This window comes from Lactuca sativa, chromosome 2, assembly GCF_002870075.4.
Source record: "Lactuca sativa cultivar Salinas chromosome 2, Lsat_Salinas_v11, whole genome shotgun sequence".
NCBI lineage: Eukaryota > Viridiplantae > Streptophyta > Magnoliopsida > Asterales > Asteraceae > Lactuca > Lactuca sativa.
This window is the reverse complement of record NC_056624.2, coordinates 187,899,564-187,905,563: the sequence shown is the minus strand read 5'-3', so window position 1 is coordinate 187,905,563 and position 6,000 is coordinate 187,899,564.

Sequence of the window (6,000 nt, the reverse complement as noted above, 5' to 3'; positions counted from 1 at the left end):
TCCAAGTAGTTAAGCAGCTCACCCTTTCCTATCAATGTACTTTCCATTGATCAAGGTGTATGCCTTTTATGCGTCCAAATGAGAACTCATAGAACTCACATGCATAATTAACTCAATTGGAATGGCACATAAACAAAATTGTGTCAACACGATAGGTTGTAAACCTCAACTCATGTGCTAGTGATGATCAATAAGGTCTATTTTGATTTTTTCTTGAAACCTTTCAATACCATTAAGACTCCCACTGACTCCTTGACATATGAGATTCTTTTGCCAATAAACATTTCTTGACAAACAAATATTCAAGAGTTAGTGTAGTTTTTATAAAAACACATCATAAATTGGTCCTAGTTGGTCTTTGTCTTATCCAAGACATCACAACTTTCCACATTCGATGAATGCTATAAACCTTCTTAATACTTTTCACTCAATGTCACAATCTTAACTTTAAGACTTGTTTTGGAACGAAGTATGATTGACTTCTTGATTTAACCATTTCTTCAATTCTTGATTCCTCTTCTTAGACATACAATTTGTACTAAGACTCACTTAGAGGATCAATTGAGATATGGTTCTTAATCATTAAGACTTATCATAAAGCGTAAAAGGTACTCTCCCTTCTTCTTAGAATGGAGAAACTTTTATCTTTTTGCCTACTTGATTCTTCTTATTCGTTCTGCTATTGATTTAAACTTTTTCAATCAATTTAGAGTTACACTTAATCTTGTAAGTATAATCACATTTACTAAACCTTTAGTAAATCATGACGAATATCTTTGTTACTCTTATGGTGGACTTGATCAACACACAACTTTGTGTACTCGATTTCCTAGTCCTTCATTTGACACTTTGTCAATGAATTAGTCTAATTTCCAAATATGAAATTTCTCATTCATCATGCAACCAAGTTGCGTGATTCCAAATTTCTGTCCAATTGAAACTTGGACGATGAGAAACTCTCCCTATTTGGTAAATTCTCGGCATTTCCACAAATAACATAACTAAGAATCAAATTCATTATTGCTAATCATTCAAACATCAATTTTTCATACACGCCATTGCAAGGATAAATAAATAATATAAAATCAATATTTATTTTATTGCGGAAAAAAATTTGTCCTTACAATGCAATTCATTGAAAAACTATGCTAATACATCTTTCTTAGCAATCTAATTCTAACTCTAAGTAGCAGCTCAAGAATCTAATCTTCAAGTAATGCGATCGAAATCTATTCATTCACGGTTAGATTCTGCTCACTTCTTCCTTTAAGCTTCCTCTCTTTTCTTTGATCCTACAAAACATCAATTGTAATCTTATCACATTATGTATTAAGAATCTAGAATAGGAGCTTAAAAGAGTTAGTCAATGGATTTTACCTAAAGCATAGCCATACGTTTTGACTCTCCCATCTCTTAGATCTCTTAGGTAAATAGGGTAGCTTCGTCTCCAATGCCCCTTCTCTTGGCAATAAAAGCAAATTGACTCTTTTGGAATAGGACATGGAACTAGTTCAGACATTGCCTTTCTCTTATGATCAAACTTTTCGATCATAGCATGTCTTTCGTTGCCATTGTCTATATCCATAGAGGTCTTGAAGGCAGATTCACCAATCAACTTTGCTTTTCTATTGCGCCAAACCATTGCTGATTCAGCAGCAATAAGCATATAGGTGAGATCTATAAGGGTCACGTCACAGTTTATCATATAGTACTCTCTTACGAACTCACTATACGATTTAGGAAGTGACTGAAGAACCCAATCAACAGCCATCTCTTCATAGACAATGGATCCTAACATTCTTAACTTATCAATGTGTAATTTCATCCCTAGGACGTGTGCACACACCGACTCTCCTTCTTTATGTTTACTTGCCAAAAGGGTTTGAGTGAGCTTGAACTTTTCAAGCCTTCGAACTTGTGGGTTATGGAGAATAATTGGAGGAGGTGGAGGAAGAGAAGTATGATCTCTTGTTCCTCGATCGAATCGTGGAATATCATCTTCATGCGGAATGCTTGTTCCATGGGATTTGGGAAGACCATAGTTGTCAAACTTTCACATCTATAATACGGGAGAAAACAAATTCAAGTTAGTTGATTGATTGAGTCCTTAGTAAATCACCCAAATGAGATACTAAGGCTAGGACCCAACACAATATGCTACAACCTAGAAAAGGGATTCCGTAATCTAGTTGCATAATATTTGAAGGTAAGTGAATGATGATTCACTAATTTCCACCATGAAAAACGAAAAAGAAATTTAAGTTTTAAATCTATGAAAACTCCTAGATCCTATGAGATTCATTGAACATTTCAATGGCATGTTTAAATCTCGATATGCCCCTCTAGTTTGTGACTGGGATGCCGAGGATCACAAAGCTGGTGTGAATAACCATGCAAACTTACATGGTGCCCTCACATGTTACAGTCACCTATTCGATGTGCCGGTAAACCACACACGCTCCACCGAACTATGACAAACATTGAGTCACCCTTTGCAACCTTTGCTTAGAACCATTTAGTGTTCCGGTTAACTACACACGCTCCACTAACGTCTTCGCAAAGGCACAGAGTGTAATTTCATGGAATTGCATCAATTCACTTTTGCCTAAAGTAACTAAGATTGGGAATTTTATGAAAACATTTAGTTACTTTTATACTTCATTATACTTATAATGGAAGGTTTTTGTCCTATTCTACCCGTTCGGCTAACGACCCTCCACTAGTCAAGAGTGAGGTGGGTAAGAGTGGATACCCATTCAATCGCCATTTTATAGGCAATTTCCTTAAACACCCCTTATAGACCAGCTTCGTGAATGAGGCCTACTAACGGTAAGACTTACTTTTACTCATACATATATATATATATATATATATATATATATATATATATATATATATATATATATAATGTTAGACTTTTAATGTTATATATAGTATAGGGTGTATTTTACACTTTTAAAATATTAGGTGGTCAAATTTAACAATTATACTTATAATTCAATTAAATTGTAAACCAAAACTTTATGGATTTATTAAACATCTTTTAATTATACACCTTAATTAATTAATAAAACCATAAGGGTGTGATTTGAATCTTTTTCAAAACAATACTAGGGTTTTAGAATTTAACATTCCTAAATTAAACTTTTAATCAAATTTTAAATTCCAAAACTTGAGGGCAAGTTTTGGAACATTTCAAAACATTAGGGTTTAGAATTTAAATATACATCAAAATTAAACTATTAATCAAAATTTAAATTCCAAAACTTGAGGGCAAGTTTTGAAACCTTTTTCAAAACATTAGGGTTTCAACTATTTAAATTTCAAAACAACAAAACTTTTGAGGTCAAATTTAAACTATAAAACCTAAAGGGGAAAATATGAAACATTTCATAACATAAGGATCAAATAACAAGTAATCTAAATTAACATTTAATCATATAATTATCCATATTTGATTTATTTAATGATTTCTTGCAAAACAATTTACCAATTTAATCAAAATAATTAATCAATTATCACATAAGGAAATAAATATTTTATTAATTGATAAATATCTTCAATTAGATCAAGAATATACTCATATATATCATAAAATCGGATTTATATTGATCTAATATGATAATGGCAAGTATCTCAAAGATAAACAGCAAGAAATCCCGAAAATAGCTCCATCTGACGCTCGAACTCGTCGAGTACCCCCATGGACTCGCCGAGTAGGGGGCAACTCACCGAGTCCACAGTGGGACTCGCCGAGTCCATCATGCAGAACCAAAAAAATCAAATTTTTTCAACATACACGGCATTAATACAATAGAAACCAATCAAGTCTCTGATACCACTGATGGGTTTTTGGTCATAAGAACATCCTATGTGCTCATACAAACCCTAATGCTTGGATCTAGGTTTCTCTATTGTACATGCAAGTTATCCAAGACTATAAACCCTAATTCTAGCATACAAGTAATCATATTAACATAAGAATGGGTTTAAGATATTACCTTGATTGTTATGTAGCAATAACAATCCCAAATCCTTCTTCTATTGACTTTAGAAAGCTTAGAGTCACAAATGTCACTCCTCTAATGGTTCACAAACACCATAAGCAAGAGGATGAAGAGGAGAGAGGATGGAGGCTGCCCAAAAAAAGTTTGAAACCCTAGAACAAAGCTTAGCGACGTTTTTGGTCCTTAAGGGATCTATATATAGGAGGCTATTAGGGTTATCTTAACAAGGAAACCCTAAATTGGATGCTTAAGCCCTAAGCAACCCATGGACTCCTTTAATTAAGGACTTGGACGATTTCCTTATGGGTTTCCCCATAGAATTCGTCCACTCCTTAATATAAGACAATCCATGGCCCAAATTGCAATTATCCTGTAATTATAAGTCCAATCTCTTAAGTTTAATTAATCTCTTTTAGTCACAAAACTAATTATCAATTAATTATTGACTAATATTAATTAAACAATATGATTTCTCCTTTAATATATTATTCCCATAATATATTAATAAATCATATTTAATCCTTTCTCTCCATAATTCATCCTATCAAGTTGCTTTGGTGAAGGCAACCCAAAAGGATCATGCACCATCGGGTCAGGTACATACCAAAATAGTTATGGACTTCGACACTTATCCAACAATATTAAATGTGGATTTGATTCTTATTATTTCACTTGTGGTGAATGTCATAATTGACTAAGTGATAAAGAATTCTCATCACCCAAGTTTCAGTTGGATAGAAACTTGGAGTCATGTAATTTGAATTGTATGATGCATGAGAATCTTGATCGTTGGAAGATTATGACTAATTCGTTGATCACATGTTTATGTGAGTCAAGTGAAGGACTAATGGATCTAGTTCATGTTGATATGGACTATTTAGATCCACCACAAAGGAAGATAAGTCAATTCGTCATAATTTACTGATGTTTCAGTAAGTATGGTTGTTTTTATAAGATTAATCATGATTCTGATACTTTGAATAAACTTTAAAGATTAGCAGAACGGATATGAATAATCTTTTAGGCAGAAGGATAAAAATTTCTCCAATCTGAAAGGAAAGGAGAGTACTTTATTATCGTGTTTTGTGAACATCTTAATGATTGTGGAACTATGTCTCAATTGATCCTCGAATAACATCTTAGTGCAATTGTTTGACTAAGAAGAGGAATCAGATATTATTACAAAGTTGGTTTTGCTAAAGAGGCGGGTATGGGTTCTGAATCCCCCATGGTAGCATCTTCACAATCTGAAGATTCATTCCTACCCAAATCGAAATTAGATCACACACAAAACAAAGGGAAGCAAACTGGAAATTGCATACTTGGCAGTGGTGGTGGTCGTGTGTCTGGCAGAGGTCACGGTGGAAGTCAAGGTGGCGGTAGTGGGAGCTGTCGAAGTCCACAACAACAACAACAGGGGTTCGCTCCTTGGGGGTCTCTCCACCTTGCCCATATCCAACACAAGGACAGGCCCGTGGATTACCAACTAATAGACAACAGCAAAATGGGCTTCTTGGACCTTGTCCACAACACCAGCAAGCCTTTGTGACCTCACCAAATGACCAAACTACATCATATGCTCCAACAGATATTGAAGCAACTATGCACATAAAGTCTATTAATCTACCTGATCTGACTTGGTTCATGGACACCGATGCTACATGTCACTTGACCTCTTCCAATGGTAACAACTCCTCCTATTTTTATTTGAGCAATCATCATAATGGAATTCTTGTAGGAAATGGTCATACTATTCCAATTTGTGGTTATGGTCACACTTCATTACCTACCCCTAACCCCCCTTTATCCTTAAAAGATGTTCTTCATGCTCCCGAAATTATTGAAAATCTTATTTCAGTTCGAGTATGTACTACTGATAATTGTGTAACGGTTGAATTTGATCCGTTTGGGTTTTCTGTGAAGGATTTACAGATAGGGAGACGAATAATGAGACGTGAAAGTCGAGGTGACCTATATCCTCTTACTAATTCCT